Raw genomic sequence first — 19,222 nt, 5'->3', positions numbered from 1 at the left:
AATATTAACTAGCCACAACATTGTATCAAAGGTGGTTAATCAAGTGGTTCTAACCATTACGCTCTCAATAATATTTGGAGATTATAAATCAACACAATTGATGAATTAGATACCAACTTAAAATAATGATTATTAATCTTATGCGATTTTATTCAATATATGCGAAGCAGGTGAAGAGATACCCAAGTATGCACCAAACACACTGATTGTATAATGGTATATTAGCATATAACTTTATTTACAACCCAGAAGGGGCTCTGATTACATATCTGAGCACTTCTGGAATATACAAGAATTAAAAGATTGCTAATACTGATACTGGGCCAACAAATATTAATACCAGTCAGCACGCTACTAGTGGAACTCATTATGCTGATTTTTTATAAATCTCAATCCATATGATATTAGACAACATAGCATAATTCCACAGAGACACTATGTTATAGTGTCCACTAGAGGACTTTAATTGATCCCTAGCAGTGGTGCAATTGGATAATACTCCACTGACATAGTGCTCACATTCAGTTTGAGCGTGGAGTATTTAATACTCAGGTATCGCCACCAGAAGCTTATCCCCATATTTTCTGTTATATCCACATTTAGGTAATAATTTGTGTATCATAACAACTTACTAAGAGTTTTTCAAGTTTTAATTTGCACATCCCTGTATTTTAACTCTGTTTTTATGTGTAAAGAATAAAAGTTATATTTTATTGAACCCTATGAGATCTCTCTAACCATTTGGTGTCTATGCAGTATTTAGTCATTTCATGCCACATATGCCTACCATGAGTGCTAATAGTGTATTCTAGGATGGATCTTTAATCAGTAATAAATTCTTCCTAGTTTAAATAATACAATCACTAACTTTATTTTTACAATGCAGTATATAATTGTAAAATAATCTTGTTCTATATTTACATACCGTTCTGTTAATAACTCCTCCCCACATCCATTTCCTGATCTTAGTGAGAGAGTGACGTATAGAGCGGTCCCACCCGCTCTATACGTGTCTCAAAAGCACGTTCAGGATGATCCAAATGAACTGCGCATGCGCACAGCATTGACTACTAAGTAATGCGCATGCAGTAATCTGCTATCCCCAAAAAAATTCTAAACGCCTGCACAGATCATCCCTTAGGTGGATGGCGTGGTTTGTCGGCCACCTAACGTCCAGGATTTCAATAGGCAGGAAAAAAAAATGTGACCTGCAAATAAAAATAAAAAATTATGACGGGTTGAATTTACGGCTCCAAAGCAAGTACGTTTTTAAAGCTCTAAAACTCATTTTATACTTCAAATTAAAAAAACTGATGAATGAAAGTACTATTTATTTAGGTTGACAAGTATAATTAGATAATGCAATTGGGCAAACTTTACCTTCACTTTAAAGACAGAATAACATTGTCTGCAAACAATGAGATTTTATATGTTTTGGGGCCCACTGGTATCCTTGAAATGTCTGGGTTATCTCTTATTTTCACTGCTAAGGGCTCTATGTATGCATAATGCAAAGAGAAGGGGCGATAGCGGGCATCCTTGCCTCGTACCATTTTGTATCTGTATAGGCTTAAATTGATATCCTGAGAGTCTAACGAAGGCCTCAGGTCTGGAATATAGTGATTTCAAAGCATTATGGAAAGATCCCTGATCCCATTATTTTGTAAAATAGCGTGCATATAGTCCCAATTGACCCTATCAAATGCCTTCTCTGCATCCAGTGATAGAAACAGAGAAGGCATTGCTTTAGTGGAGGTCCAATTGATTAGGTCAATTATCTTACGGATATTATCTGGAGATTCTTATTGCTTAATAAACCCCAATTGGTTGGTATGGACTAGGTTCATAATTGGCATTGATAACCGGTTTGCTAATATCTTTATGAAACGTTTAAGGTCTTGGTTGATAAGTGATATCGGTCTATAGTTTTTACAATATTGTCTGTTTTTTCCCGGTTTCGGTATTACCGAAATCCTGGCCAATAGCATATCTGGGGGTATCTCTTTACCATCTAGGATATAATTAAATAGTTTGACTAATTGTGGTGTTATGGTTTTCTGTAGATCTTTATAGAAATAGCCTGCAAATCCGTCAGGACCTGGGGCCTTGGTTTTCCTGAGTTCTTTAATAGCTATCGCCACGTCTTGTGTTGTTATTGGGGCGTTTAATTTACTAACTTCTGATGAAAGTATATTGAGTGTACTATCTCCTAGAAATTTATCTAATTCTTCAGTTTTGTTCTGTGCAGCATTCATGGAATTTAGATTGTAGAGTGAGGTGTAAAAATCAGCAAAAATCTCTCCTCCCCCCTTGGTTGGGTGGCTGCTATCCCTCTCCTTGGTTCGCAATTGTTCTGTGTATGGTTGCCTGGCACCCTCCCCCGACCATCCCCGCATACATGTACACATTTCTGCAAGGGCTCATGATATGTGACCAACCTTAATTTATATACTTGGAATGTAGGGGGTATTCATTCCCCCATTAAAAGAAAAACAATTCTTACACAGCTAAGAAAGAAAGCGGCAGACATTGCGTTTCTTCAAGAAACGCATTTGTCAGACCAAGAACACGAAAAATTGAAGCGGGATTGGGTGGGGGGTGTTGAATTTGCCTCATACACTAGAGCGAGCAGGGGGGTTGCCATTTTGATCGGGAAGAGGGTTGAAGCAGAAACTAAGAAAGTGATAATAATGGGGATGGTAGGTACATTATAGTCCATCTACAGATAGAGAATCAGCTATACACCTTATGCAACATCTACGCGCCAAATCAACGAGACAGAGGGTTCTGGGATTCCCTGGTTGCCGCTCTTACTCCCTTTCTGGGGGATTTTAACTTAACGCCCAACCCACATTGTGACAGAATTAGAGACTTGCAGAAGGAATCTCGGAAACAGACCTCCAAATCCCACTCTAGATACGATCTGGAAACATTTCAGAGACTGACGTCCTCCCTAGAGGTTGTTGACATCTGGCGTCAGTTGAACCCAGACGGTAGAGACTTTACGTGTATGTCACGATCCACTCTGACTATGTCGCGTATCGATTTGTTTCTGGTTGCAAACTCCCTAATACCCCAAATCATAGATGTGAAAATAGGTGAAGTAGTTGTCTTTGATCACGCCCCTGTAGCATTGTTTATAGGCACAGGCACTCGGATTAGCAACAGAAGAACCTTCCGTTTCCCACGTTACCTTATGACGTCGCAAGATTTCCAAACACATCTTGTAGACTGCTGGAACGACTTCCAGGCTACTAACGCACAGCATCTGTCCAACCCAGAGCTTTTTTGGAATACAGCTAAAATGGTACTATCTGGCAACATTATTGCCTTCCTGGCACGCAGGAAAAAAAAAACAACTGAAAGACTGCAACAAATGAGAGACAGTTTAGCTCAGGCATACCGTGAATACCGAGCTACGCCGTCCCGACCCCTATATCGCTCATATGTCTCAGCTAAGCAAACATATGATGCGATGCTTGCCCATTCAGCAGCGCAGACCCTGATGCGCACCAGGGGTAAATATTATCGATTTGGGGACAAATCAGGCAAGCTGTTGGCATCTCTAGTTAGCATGAAGACATCTGATAAACATGTCGCAGCACTCAAACATGATGGCAGAGTGGTCAGGGAGGCGGCTGCCATCGCTGAAGCATTAGCGGCCTTCTACACTAAACTGTATTCCAGTGAGTTGCCCGCTTTGACGTCTGTTCAACAGAGGTTCTGGGACTCTATCGACTTGCCAAAACTCTCAAGAGTCCAGCTGGAAAGTCTAAATGCTCCCATCTGTAGGGAGGAAGTGGATAAGGTGATTAAGACCATATCCTTGGGTAAAGCGGCGGGGCCTGATGGCCTCCCTATTGAATTTTACAGGTTGCTACAGCCCCAGGTGACGCCTATCCTAACAGAGATATTTCAGAGTTATTTTCAGGGTGATGTGACGCCTCCCTCGTCCTTCTCCGCAGCTTATATTACGCTGATCCCCAAAAAGGGCAAGGATGCCCTGCTCCCCGAATCATATAGACCGATTTCATTATTGAATTCGGGCTATAAAATTCTAACCAAACTCATGGCTGAGCGGCTGAAGTTCATTCTACCGACCCTGATCCAAGAGGATCAGACGGGGTTCATGTGGGGTAGATACTCGACGGTGAATGTCCGTAGGGTCTTACAGCACTTCTGGAACAGGAGGGGAGCGGGGGGGGGGGGAGGGAAGCTGACACATCGGGGGCCTTCCTGCTGTCCTTAGACGCGGAGAAGGCCTTCGATAGAGTAGAGTGGAGCCATCTGTTCACCACGATGAATAATTTTAACTTCTCTGGATCTTTCCTTTCTCTTGTTGAAAAGCTATACAACACTCCCACAGCTAATATCTGCATTAACAACATGTTCTCCCCGGAGTTCCATCTGGGGAGAGGTACTAGGCAGGGCTGCCCCCTCTCTCCCCTCCTCTTTAACCTGGCTCTGGAGCCGCTGGCTACCAGACTTAAACAAGTGTTCCCTGGCGTTGACATTGCAGGGGAGCAACAGCAACTAGCGTTATATGCGGACGATATGCTGCTGTTTATCCAGGACCCACATTTATATATTCCCCCTATAGTGCAGGTGCTCCAAGACTTTGGCTCCTTTGCGGGCTATAAAGTCAATATGCAGAAATCGGAAATTCTCTGGTTGACTAAAGAGGACGGACAACAACCCAACTACCCATTTGCGGTGGCAAACCATACAATCACATACTTGAGCATCCAGATCTCAGCCAATCCCCACAAACTATATGCAAACAATATTACACCAGTGTGCTCAAAGCTGCAGGGACAGATGAGAAGTTGGGTGTCTTTGCCACTGTCACTCTCTGGCAGGGTCAGCCTGCTCAAGATGGTGGTCCTGCCGCGACTGTTGTATCCCCTGCTTATGCTTCCTCTTCTACTGATAAAGAAAGATGTCAAACAACTGAACGCCGCAGCATGGTGTTTCTTGTGGAGGGGGGGCAAGGCGCGAATAGCCGCCGATAAATTTACCATGTCTTTCCTGAATGGAGGTCTGGCCTTGCCTGATTTCAAATTCTATAATTGTGCGGCGCTGATACGCCTTGTGATTGACTGGCCTATTTGCCACATATGAAAGATCTCAAGAGTATCAGGACCTTAGGCCTTGATATGCTATATATAGATCCTATCAAAACCTGGCAACAAGCGCACAAATTCCTACGAAAGTCTTGTCACCCCTCCATATACTTACCTCTTTGTAAAAACCCAGACTTTCCTGCGGGACTAGATATGCGCCCCTTTGATTTCAGGGAGCAACGGGGGCTAACCTCTATTGGCGCACTCTTGGAACTACTCACGCGCTCGGTTGAGACCTTTGCTGCCCTGCAAGGGGGATTTAATCTGCCAAAGCAACATTTCTATGCCTATTTACAGGCGCAACACTACATTGGGGCGGTGATCAGAGACAATGACAGTTTCTGGGATGGCTCACCCTTTCGGTTGTCACAATCTCTATTTAAAATGGGCAGGTTTTCTTTGTCTGAAATATACCAAGTTCTGATACACCAGCGCCTGCAGTCCATACAATCCGATCTCTTGTCTGGATGGGAGAGGGAGGGTTTGGAAATTATTTCTTGGGAAGACTTAAAAGACAGCATGACCAAAATTAAGAAGGCAACTCTGTCGGCGGCACTCAGGGAGTCGCAGACTAGAATCACACATAGAGCATACCTCACACCCAGACTCAGAGCTAAATGGGACCCTGGTTGTCCCAATAAATGTATAAAATGTTCCTCTGACTCTCCGAACCTCCTCCACTATTTTTGGACATGTCCCTTGGTTAGGCAATTTTGGGGCAAGATCCAATATTGGATTAACAAAAGGTTGAACATCCCCCTTACCCTCAACCCCACTGCGGTACTGTTCTTGAAATGGGATGCACGGTCTCGACAGGTCAACCAGGTGCTAAGTTTAGTGGTGCTACTTGCTAGAAAATGCATCCTAAAGTTTTGGGTTAGTAAATCCCCTCCATCAGTTGCCTGTTTTCGGGAACATGCTTAAGCTACAAATGTTCACAGAACAGCTTGATGTTAGAATGGACGTTCAACATAGGTTAAACACATTTTTAAAGAAATGGCGTAGACTTATCCTAACGTTCGAATTGCAAATACAGAGATATATCCTGAGACCTTTCCGAGACACCACTGTGTTCTTGGAGGAATCCTTACGCGGGGAATGGTCCCATGTCTTTCCTTCTTAGACCACAGTGGAATAGACTAATCGTGACTAGAGTTCAGCATGTAGGATGAGTTGCACGGATGGTTCTGAATGTTGATTGATTTCTAACCACCTCCTCCCCCCTCCTCTTCCCCTACGTAGGTCCCCCTCCTTTTTGTTTTTTTCTCCCCAACCCCCCCCCCCCACACCCTGGGCCCCGTCCAGGCACATAATGGCTTCTCTAGTTTGAAGAGTTAGTTGAATAGGTTGTATAGGTTAGTTAAGGTTTACATAATGAAAAATAGAAAATAGAGAGAATTGGAGAGGGAATGAGGAGCCTACACAGAGCTATTTTAGGCTTCAACCACTTCTTTTTTTTCAAGCCACACTCGCTATCTTCCTGGCTTTATGCCAGTTTCATTTCCTAACAAACGGATGTATTATTTGCTAATATGTATAATGGATTATGTGTGCAGTTGCATCTGCCGTCTTAACATTATGTCATTTTGTGAATGTGCTGTTATTTCCTTTCTCTCAATAAAAAAGAATTTAAAAAAAAAAAAAAAAATCTGCAAAAATATTTGCTATCTGTAGAGGATCATTAGTGTGTTTACCATTTGGATGTTGAATTTGAGGTACTGTAGTGGCCCTAGTGATATCTTTTAATTTGTTGGCCAGCATTTTGTCTGGCTTGTTACTATATAAATTGTATTGTGAGTCAATTGCTTTAATCAAGTTTATTGCTTCTATGTTCAGAAGCTTATAAAGTTTCTCGTTTTTGTCTCTTTATTTCTTATCGATAGTTTTGGGTAATGTATAGATTGTTCCCTTAGTGTTTGTATTTCCCATGTTAAAGTTGTCAGTTTAGCATGTCTTGCTTTTTTAGCCTTACTACTCTCTAATATTAGCAAGCCTCTAATATACGCTTTGAGGGAATCCCACATGTGTATTGGGTTAGAGGTCGAACCTTAATTTATTGCAATGAATTCCTCAATGTTTTGATGTAATCTTTGTAACAGTAGTTTATCACATAGTAAGCTGGGATGTAGAGACCATGATCTCACTCGTTGTGTATTTATTATACCATGAAGTGTGATTTCTTCTATGGCATTGTTAGACCATGCACAGTTAATAATGTCTGCTGATTCTACTAAGGGGAACATTATCTGACTAGTAAGTATATAGTCTATTCTGGAGTGGGTTCCATATGCTGCTGAATAGTAAGTGTAATCATGTGCACCTCTGTTGTGTGCTCTCCAGCAATCTATAAGATTATGATCTATAAGAAAATCCCTTAGGAGACGTGGGGAGGTGGTGACATTGGCTTTATTATTTTTATCTTTTGTGGACCTATCTATTTTGTCATCGAACGTCATATTAAAATCGCCCCCGATTATCGTTCTATACCTTTTCTACTGTGTTAATTGTTTACTAAGGTTGGCAATAAATGGTCCTTGGTGGTCATTTGGTGCATATATATTAACTAATAGCACCGGTGAATTATGTATTAATCCTCTATTATAAATCTACCCGATATATTTTTAATAATTTCTTCTTCCTTAAAATTTAGAGACGTGTGTAAAAGTATGGACACCTCACATTTTTTCTTTGTGCTTGTTGCATGGTATTGAGTTGGGTACAATTTATCCCAATATTTGGGGGAATATTGTTTTGTGAAATGGGTCTCTTGCATCATTATTACCTGGGCTTTCAATGATTTATATTCTGTGATGGCTTTTTTCATTTTAATGTCAGAGTTTACATATCGAGAGTGTAATCTAAAGTTCTTAGATGATGAGAGGTCTATTTGAGGGTAGGGCTTCTTATCTGTATTTGGTTTTGGGATCTTATCTATTAGGCTAAATATCAACCAATTATTTAATGCATACACACAAAATGTAGTCTTTGTAACTGCGTGAGATAGTAATGGCTGCAAGATTTGGCTTATGTATTTATAATCTAGCCTAGTATAACTCTTATGAGATGCCAAGTAGAAGGTTGTATCTGTGGTTGCCCCGTAGAGGGTGGCCCATGTATCTATGGTTGTGTGAGGGGCTAGAAGCTCCTGAATGTTATTTACTATTCTATTGTGTCTATGTGATTTAGGACTGAGTTTATTCGATGGGTCTGTCTTTTTTGCCATAGTGATATTGAAGTCCCCTGCCAGTATGATTTTGTGCTGTGACCAGTCAGTCAGTGAAATGGTTCTAAAAAATACATGCTTATTCTCATTTGGTGCATATACATTGCATAAGATGATGGTTGACTCAGAAATTAGTCCCTTGACTATCAGGTACCTGCCTTCATCATCAGCTATTGAAGCTTCGTGTTTAAACCCTAGCGAGGAATGAATTTAGATTGATACTCCCCGTTTTTTCTTTTCAGTGGTTGCATGGTAATGTTGGGTATAGGTCTTAGACCAGTATTTGGGAATCATTGATTTAGTAAAGTGGGTTTCCTGGAGGAAAATTATATTTGCCCCTAATCTTTGATATTGGTTTATTGCTGTGCAGCGTTTTACATCTGTATTTAACCCCCTAACGTTATGTGAGATAAGGTGTATTTGGGGGATCATGAAAGTAGTCTAGAGGAGGCCTGATCTATGTTGGAATGACATGTCTGTTTTGTGAGTGTCACTAACCTGGGACCAGTGGATGCCTTCCAGAAAAAGCATTGTATATATTGAGTATCATAATCTGAGGAATTGCACTCGGTATCTCTGAAAAAACTGAAATAAAAAAAGTAAATTAAAGACAACAACAGTAACAATAATGAACTTTTAAATTTTAAACAATAACATTCCCCATATGGTGGGGACACCAATACTAGCTTCTGTTGCATCCACTCAGTGGAAGTGCAAACTGCTCATATATATAGTAACTTGCTTAAGAGTTATAAATCAGTACAATCTAAAAGTTTCAATAATCCGGGTGCCTAAAATTTAATAATTTTCCCCCCGGAAAGCTAAAGAGCACCCCTCTACCGGTGTCTCTGCTACGTTTAGTCCCTCCCAGCCCTTCTCAGGGTTAATTGAGTGAGATTTTAGATGTAGTTACTACATCCGTGGTTGTTCTCTTATCGGGAGCGAGGTGTTATTGATCTCTCTACCAGGTGGTAGCACAGTTTCATTTCCTGAGGGTTTAATTTCTTAGGTCTTTTTCGATTCACTCTGACCCACCCTGGGTTTGAGACAGGAGATTTTTATGGGGGTAGGTCTGCTTCTGGGATAACTGGTGAGTTCAGACCTAGTATCTTACAAGGGAAAGGAATCTCCTCTGGGTCTTTCAATGTGATGGATTTTTTGTCCTTTGTGATGTGAAGGTCAAAAGTAAAGCCCCACTTGTATCTGATTTGGTGCTTTCGTAAAAGTGTTGTCAAAGGGTGTAGTTGACTTCTCTTCTGCAGTGTTTTTAGGCTAAGATCTTGGAAAAACTGGATTAAGGAGCCTTGACATTTAAAGGTCGGATTATCTTGTTAGGCCTGGAGAATACATTCTTTGTCAGGAAAGAAGGATAACTTGATTATGACATCTCTGGTCAGTGCATCTCCCTTGGGTTTGGCTCTTAACGCTCGGTGAGCCCTTTCCATATTATAGTTCGTATCTTCCTTGTCTCCCGTTATCTGTTTGAAGAGATTTTGTAGATATGTTGTGAGGTCCGAATTCTTGATTGTTTCTGGAATCCCTTTCAGCCGAAGATTGTTCCGTCGGCCTCTGTTCTCGAGGTCCTCTATTTTCTCCTCAAGCTCCACAATAGACTGTTGTTGCAGGGAGAGAGTCTGGGACACCGTGGTAATTTCTTCTGTGATGGTCTCCTTGTGTTCTTCCAGTAATTCCAGCCTCCCCCCCAGATCTGCAATATCTGACTTTATTTCTGTGAGGCTCGAGGTGACCGCAGTGTGCATCTTGTCCGTCTTTTCCCACAGCCTCTCAAAGTTAGAGGCTATGTCATGTTTAGAGACAAGGTCGCGTAAGTCTTCTTTTGTCACTGGGATACATTTCTCTACTTGGGTAGCGTTCATTTGCTCTGAGTCGGAATTTTCTTCAGTCTCCATTTCCAGTAGTTCAGGGTTTTTATTGTGTTTGGGAGGTTTGAAAAAGGCACTCGCTGTAGGATTCTTGTTAGGCTTTTCTCCTTTGTTAGACTTTCTGGCTGACTTATTACCCCTTCCACTTTTCACCAAGGAAGCTCCGTCTTTTATGATATATGGGTGGATGATAATTTAAATATATGATGGCTTCTAGCAATCTTGTCAGTCACATAAAGAAAAACTTTCTTGCATATATGATTGTCTGTCTGTTTCTTAGTGTTTAGTCCACTAAGCTCCTACTAGAGGAGAATATGTTGCTCTATTGCCACCTGCTGGAGGTTGTCCCCATCTAGTGTTATCACCTCCTGATAATATGAAAATTAAAAGCGCTCTCTATGTTAACTTGCTGTAGAACAGGGGTTACATATCACCCTTCAAAGCCCACATATATTCTTACATCAGGTTGTTCTGTGAAAGTGATTCCTATATCATCCTCTCTGTAATGACTTTCCTGTAGGGTGTCTGAGTACAACTGTATTAAGGCAGATCACCCACTCTGCATACTTCTGTGTGCCTATGTGTTCTATTATGTGCTTCCCATCACCAATCTCCTTAGTAGGCACCCTCCGGTATAGGCTTACATGCCCTGTGTGTGTCTTTCACTGGAATGCAGGTTTATAATGTCGTTTGTTATATTTTTTGTAATTTCATGCGCTGTCCTTTGATGCTGCAGGGCTTAGTATAACGGGCCTCAGTCTTTTTGGCGCGCTTTAGCACCCTCAATTAAAAGTGATTATGTAGAGCCCAGCAGGAACTCCGGCTTAGCTGGACTGCCTCACCATCGGTCTTTATTCCTCAGTCTAGACCCCACTTATAGCTGTTAAACTGATTTTAACTTATATCACAGCTAGGAGCTCTGAGACTATGCATCCATTACAGAGCTTGGCTAGGCTCTGCCCCCTCCTATACCTTTTTAAAAGGTAAAATGCATGGCTCACAGTGTTTTGGCAGTGTAACAAACAAAATGGCAGCTCGTTCCAAAAGAGGCAATTCACTCTTTGTGTTATGGTTTTATGGTTTCAGGCATCAGTCGACCCCTTCACTCTGTCTGATCCGGTGTCTCTGCGGTGCTGTGATGAATGCCTGTGAGCTGTGGATATGCTGCGTAGGTTTAGGCAGTCTTACCCTCTCTCGGTGACTGAGAGCTCCACTAACAGTCAGATTCTCTTCCGCCGTCACAGTCAGCTACCGCTCGGAGGTCTAATTTCTTGCTGGGCTGCAGGTGTATGTTAGCTTGAGCTACGGAGCGATGTGCTGCAATGACTCGCTCTGTACCAGTGATCGGGCTCTCACACAGTGATCTGCGGTCTGTTCAGCAAGGCATCACCGGATTCTCCCTTTCTCGAGTGTTATCCCGACAGGTCAAAAAAAAGATTTGCTTGTGTTTATGTTGAGTCTTCACTCAGACAACTATACTAAGTGTTTTGGAGCACTTTAGACTGTGTTTTGAGGTTTTTGACTTACTTAATAAGTCTCTTTTGTAGAGGAGCACTTAATGTGTGCCTCTGCTTAGACCGGCAGTTGGCTCCGCCTCCATAAATTTAGTGTATCTGTAAATATAAATTCTGTTTTTCTGCGGCATACGCAAATATGCTGTCAGGGCGTGTGCACCAATAGTCAAACACCACACCTTCTCAGATATTCAGCAGTGAATTGTATGACACAAATTACATATTCATAGAAGCAATATATACCACCAACAGCTCTCTAAACAGGAATAGTGTTTAAATACTGATCCAAGGCCCTCACAGGATTATGTGCGTATGCCATTGAAAAACAGTAAAAACTTTTACTAGAAGCATTTGTGCGAATAGAAGTATATTGCAAAAAGTAATCTATTTTAAAGTAAAATGCACACATACTGTACACATTTCAATTTTGTCCTTTCTATGCCTTTAAGGAGGGTGATGAGTGGGAAACTACCTTTAATACCCACTGTGGGCATTACAAATATTAATTAATGCCCTTTAAATTCTGAAATGCTGTAGCTGTGTTCTAGTAATTTATTAATGATATCTTGCAATCATATCTTCATGATATGTTGCATCAATTTGTCATGGTATATCTTTAAAATATTTAAATCTTCTCAAGATCATTGTGGGATCATTGTCAATAAGTCAGACAAGTACTAAAACATCTCTCCAAAGAATGTTTATTGGACTTTAAGAAAACTTTCTTAGGAAACATTCTCTGAAGAAGGTTTACAGATGGATCCTAATAAATTTTACAATCCTGCGGGGCGGAGCTAGCCACGGAGCTGAGTAGCAGCACATCTAGAGAGCTCTGCCGTGAAAAGTTTAATATTTAGCTATTTGGGATCAAAAACACCCGTAAATTTTACCTAATACTACTGCAAAAGGTAACCTGTTGCTTAAAGACCAAACTGGTCCAAAGATTATACCCATTTATTTGAAGCAACCTGAAAAGATTGAGAGTATTGATCTCACACCGGATTTCCAGCGCCCGCAATCTAGAAGCTGCGTCTCAACCTAGCCTGCCTGCAGCATACGACTCCGGAGGGTCGGGGCTCCGCTCCCGAGAAGTTGCTGAAGTGGACACGCTCTCTCTTTACCTCCGGTGACCTACAGGAGATTGCTCCGACACTTACCCCACCAAACCACAAACCGCAACTGCGGCAACCTCGGACACTTGGAGATCGGCCGGAGCGGCTGCAACGACACCGGAGGTACTTTACCGGGGCTGAGAGGCCCCCCTGGATGATCACCCGTTTGGGAATATCTGCTCTACCAGATCTGAAGAGACTGTAGTTTTGGCGCGAGCGGCCGCCATATTGGACAGCGAGATCGCAACATAAGGATCTGGGTGAGTCGCAGCACAATCACACTATACAGTCACAAACACTTACCAGCCGCAGGCCTGCACTTGGAACACCCGTTCTCAGTGCACTTAAGGGGCTATCCGGAAAAAGAGACTGTCAAGCTCAGCAACCAGCCCGAGAACCTATAACTGAGTGGAGAGACTTTAAGAACAATATACTAACCTCCACAGAAAGAGACTAAATCGCTTTATCGCTATTGAGTTTTCTCCTACTGCATTACAGGCCTACAAACTATAGGAGATACTTGAGACATTGGTAAATCTTTAACACCAGCACAGCAAGCATTGTTTATACTTGTTACAACCTCTCTAGCCCATGAAAGAGAATCAGTTAATGGGATATTAAAGATACTCTGGAAGTGTAAACATAGCTGGATACCTACTACTCACACAGCCCAAAAGTAGGCCCTGTAGACTGCTTTATTTCTTACTGGGAACCTCTACACAAGCAAGTTGAGCCAGAGACTGACCCCACCATTTGGTGACGCGTCCACATTACAATCTGAGCAGCTTAACCGGTTATAGGCCAGCAATTACAAGCATTACCCCCCTCCCTGCCATTTCCCACCAGATACTACTGGTGGGTCATATCCTCACCCCCTTTACCCACTTCGTCAATAGGAGACACATACCCAGGGGAGAGGGGTTCATTCTCACGACTGCAACTATCACCATATCTCCCGTTTTGGAAAATAGAGGCTGAACATATATAAAGAACTTCAAGGAGAAGGTCCCGCTTTTCATTCTCTCACTGTTGCAGATATACATATCCAAGTAAATCAAGGCACCAGATATAAAGACTCCCAGATTAGGCTGCCCTCACCAGAGCGCCCTCTTCACCTGGAGGGAATAGACCATAGCAACATGTAATTGAACACTAATTGTTCGTGGGCCCTGCCGGCTAATGGGTTCCTAATAGCATATGTAAAATAAATAAGCAAGCTCTCAACATTAACATACATATATCACTTAATAGTCTCGCATCCCGTAAATACAAGATGTCACAGGCCCAGAAAAGGAAGCAGAAGCCCCATGCTACGCCAAAAAGAACTGTGGTGGATCATTTTCAGCACCGCTCTAACATGGCCCAGGCGAGATCAGAAGATGAATACTCAGATACGGGGAGTGCCTCAGACACCCAGACCGGTTCAATCTTAAAGCAAAAGGCCTCACAGGCCCTGGAGATATCTAATAGTACTAACAACAATATGATAGAAACCATCCAATCCCTGCTAACCTCACATCACGATTCCTTGACTAAGAGATTTGATAGATCGCATGCCGACTTGAAGAGAGATATCGGTCTCATAGGAGAGAGAACTGATGCGCTGGAGCGCAAACAAGAAGACTTGGCAATAGATCACACCAACCTTCTTAGCTACTCCCAATCCCTGGCCATTCAGATCACTGATTTGGAATTGAAGCTGGCGGACCTAGAAGACAGGTCGCGTCGCAACAATATACGCATCAAAGGCGTGCCAGAATCAGTTCTACCACAGGACCTTGAGAAATATCTACATGGTCTATTTGAAGCTGTATTGGGGTCAGCGACAGGTGATGAGAATCTCATAGACAGAGTACACAGAGCCCTCAGGGCACGAACAGCGGATGGTGGACAACCAAGAGATGTGATAGCGAGGCTTCACTACTATACCTACAGAGAAAAAATCATCAGAGCCTTAGCCAGAGACAAGCAATTGCCTGAAGGGTATGCAGGTCTGCAAATCTACCCGGATCTTTCTACTCACACGCTCCAGATACGCAAACATTTCCAGCCCTATACTAAAATACTGAGAGAGAGAGATCTGAAGTACAGGTGGGGGTTCCCAGTAAGGCTGTTTATCACCAAGGACAGTCACCAATATATGGCCTCTACCCCTCAACAGGCACGTGAGTTGCTGCAAAAGTGGAACTTGCTCCCTCCAGATGGAGGAGATCGCTATCCCGACACAGAAATAGGCAATGGACTGAGGGCGTCAGCCCCACCATGGAAACCGCTACCACAAAGATCCTCTGGTACTCCTGGAACATCCAACGAAGCCTTTAAGAAGCACAGAGATTCTACTGATTCACAACGAGATGCAGACAAGTAGAGAGCCTGTCTGCTTTTCTTTTTGTTCTACTTGTTTTACTTACTTTGTTCATTCTATCTGCTGGACCCTCTGAAAGACGAAGATGACTCACCATAGGAGGGAGTGCTCTACAATGTTTAAGGACTGCTATCCTGCCTAAGCAGGATGAAGATGGGTGAGACCTAAGCAATCATATATTGTAGCTTATTTGTTTACCCAAGTAATGGACACTTACCATAATCCTTAAATATGCCTGTTTCTTTACTTATGCCCACATGTAAATTGTTGTTTTGTTATATTGAGTTATTGATCACATATTTATTGTTAGTCTATTACACAGACTTATATGCTTAGGCAATTGAACACCTATAAGCTTATTTATACTGTCCCCTTCAGCACTTAGTAGCAGGAGACACAGGGAGGAGACTGAATCTGTATCTGAGCGCCCATAACTAGTACGTGGCCCCCATCATGCTAGGACCTTCTCCATGAGTCTGACATACACTCTACCCATATCATATGTTAATGCCTCCTGCTAAGCCCTGTCCTATATTGGGAGTATAGAGGCATCTAATCTAACTTAAGCACGACTACCTCACAAAACGACTAACCTGCCCTTGCCGATACTTTAGCTGTAAGTCTCTAACTCCTATGGCAAGTCGATCCACAGTTAGTACCCTAAAGATTAGGGATAATTCCATGCCCTCTAGTGCTCCATCCTCTTTAGACATAAGCCACTAACCTAAGCAATGCCTTTATTGTTTAATGTCCTAGCCGTCTGTCATGCAGAGGACCCTGGACTATGACCCTAATGCCCCCCTCAGTTAGTCCAACTGCGATAAGGCATAGATCAGATTCCTAGCGAGAACCTGCTTGTGTAATGAATAGGGCTCTATACAAGGCACAGGGAATTAAGTAATGCCCAGAAAGGGAAAGGTAGTTGATACGCCACTAATCACTTTACGTTGCATCGCCCAGTTCTGTTCAAAATCCCTCCTGTTGTTGTTGTTGTTGAGATTAATGTTTATAATATGAGGTTTACAGCTTTGAATGTTCTATTATGTATGATGTACATATGCAATACATATGCTTTTTCATTCCACAGATTTATAACCCATATTTTAAGTCGGCGGGGTCGTGGACCCCTCTCCGCTCAGCTCCCCCCCACCATATTAGTTGTGCCCCACTGGCAAAGACCGGTTGGTGCACTCATTGCGAAAGTGTATACTTATCACTTTTATCCAGTCATAGAGGTTTCCTTTTATAATACCTCTCAGTTAATATATATCACGTTTTCCTAGCCCTCACAGCATAAGACTGATCCGCCACATTTGACTGCTAGACTGATTTACCACCCTAAGTAACCCAGGCAGCCCCCCGCCACTCCCAAAATGGCCCCGATACGTATAGCTACGCTGAACGCGCAAGGCTTAAATTCCCCCACTAAGAGGAAATTGCTACAGCGATATCTCCTAGCACACAAAGTACACATAATGTTCCTACAGGAGACACACTGGATGGGGGAACCCCGACTCTCTGGGATTTTCCGATACTTCCCAGTATGTGAAACTGCCTCCAATTCTGAGGGCAGGACCAAAGGAGTTGCCCTCCTGATTAGTAGAGACTTGTCCTTTACCATGGAGTATATTGAAAGAGATAGTGAGGGTAGGTACCTGATACTTATCTGTTCACTTAATAACACACTGTTCACACTAGTCTCATTATATGCACCTAATTCCAAACAAGTTCCCTTCCTCCGCAAATTATTAGCACACGTAGAACAGATCAAAAGAGGACACCTAATTATTGGGGGGGATTTCAACATGGTCTGGGACCCAGCCAAAGACAAGCAATCCACCATTACGACACACTCTGACAGAAACGTCTCATCTACCTCCAACGCTTTCCGGAAACTCATATACCAACACAACCTCTATGACGCTTGGAGATGCTTAGCACCTTCAGAGAAAGACTTTACACACTACTCAAAAGCCCACAATTCATATTCCAGGATCGATCATATATTCTGTGATTCGTGGTCTCTAGACCAACTTACTAACCCTTCCATCAGACCGTGTACATGGTCAGACCCTGACTAATAGGCCGCCATGGCGACTTTCTGAGCAATGGCTCTCTGATATAGAGCTTCCGGCGCTCCAAGAGGTTGTGAAGGAGTTCCTGTCACATAATGACACAGGAACCACCGACATTGACATGGTCTGGGCCGCTCTTAATGCATACCTACGGGGTCATTTTATTAAGAAAATGGCCCGACTGCGCAAAGAGCATAGCCAGCCCTTAGCGAAGTTATATGGAGATCTTCGTGCCCTTGAACAGACAAACAAAACGATCCCTAGTGTTCAAGTAGCCAATCAAATTGGACTTATCAGGGAAAAAATCTCCAAGAGAGATCTGTCCCGGGTCCAGGAGAATCTACATAAGCTCAAACAATTGTATTACCACAAAGGCAATAGGGCAGACAAGCTTCTAGATAACAAATTACGCATGCGCACACTACAGAAAAGGATACCCCACATAGTGACGTGCAGTGGTGTGGTACACTCTCCTAAAGAAATAGGCGCTGCGTTTGCTAGTTACTATTCTTCACTATACAATCTTGAGGAATCTGAAGCAACTGGCAGCTCTGGCCATGGCGACATTCTCAAATTCTTAGAAACACTACCTGTGCCCACTCTAACTGAGGAATCTAAAGCCGAATTACAGCGACAGTTCACATTAGAAGAGGTCAAAGCAGCCATAGAAGACCTCGCACCCCATAAGGCCTCTGGGCCAGATGGGTTCACGGCAATGTTCTATCGAACACTTAGCCCGATCATAACCCCGATACTGCTCCGACTTCCAAAAAGTAGCAACTAAAGGCGCCTTCCTGGCAGAATTCCTAGAAGCCAACATTACCACAATTCAAAAGGAAGGTAAAGACCCATTACTGTGCTCTAGCTACAGGCCCATCTCACTCATCAACGTAGATGCAAAAATCTACGCTAAAATATTGGCTAATAGGCTAGGGAAGCACTTGCAGACAATTATACACCTAGATCAGGTGGGCTTTGTACAAGGAAGGCAGGGTTCCGATAATACCCGGCGCCTTTTAAATATCTTCTCAGAAGCCGCGGATATGGGACTCCCGGTACTCACCCTGTCGTTTGATGCCGAAAAGGCCTTCGACAGGGTGAGATGGGACTACCTATTTCAAACTCTATCAGCGTTTGGAATACCGGACTCATTCATCACAGCGACCAAGGCGCTGTACTCGGCCCCCACCGCAGTTGTTAGAGGGTTGGGATTCTGCTCCCCTAAGATCACAATCAGTAACGGAACCAGACAGGGATGCCCCCTCTCCCCCCTATTGTTTGTTTTGGCTATTGAGCCCCTGGCGATCGCAATTAGAGAATCAAAACAGGTTCATGGCGTACAGATGCATGATACCCCTCAGAAGCTTGCGCTATTTGCCGATGACCTTACGGTCTTTCTTTCAGACCCAGTTGACTCTATCCCCCCGTTAATGGCCCTTTTCGCACAATTCGGAGAAATCTCTTATTACAAACTTAATGTGACCAAGACGGAGGCCTACTCCCTTAATTTTCCGCAGCATGAAAGGGAAGAGATCCAGCTTGCTTACTCCTTCAAGTGGTCCTGCAAAGCAGTTCGCCACTTGGGAGTCTTTCTCTCCCATAAAAAGTCGGTGGTGATCAAAGAAAACTTTGAAAAGCTGCTAACAGCCGTCACTTCGGAGCTTCACTCTAAAAGATATAGTGAAATATCTTGGATGGGCAGAATAGCGGCTCTTAAAATGATGATCTTACCAAAGATTACCTACCTGTTCCGCTGCATTCCGATGCCAGTCCCATATACATTGATTAGGAAGTTTCAGACCCTCTTTAACTCATACACTTGGCAGGATAAAAGACCCCGGGTGGCTGCACACATCCTGCAGATGCCGATAGAGAAGGGAGGCCTTGGCCTCCCTAGCGTTCGGAAATATTATGAAGCGGCAATGCT

General features: G+C 42.9%; 1 protein-coding gene across 1 annotated transcript in view; it reads left to right on the top strand.

The window, feature by feature from the left end:
• Positions 1 to 19,222, top strand: part of PCCA (propionyl-CoA carboxylase subunit alpha) — an 863,696-nt gene that overhangs the window by 230,037 nt on the left and 614,437 nt on the right. The gene's annotated exons all lie outside the window — the stretch shown is intronic.

This window comes from Bombina bombina, chromosome 3 (assembly GCF_027579735.1).
Source record: "Bombina bombina isolate aBomBom1 chromosome 3, aBomBom1.pri, whole genome shotgun sequence".
Classification (NCBI taxonomy): domain Eukaryota; kingdom Metazoa; phylum Chordata; class Amphibia; order Anura; family Bombinatoridae; genus Bombina; species Bombina bombina.
This window is presented reverse-complemented; position numbering and strand designations above follow the sequence as displayed.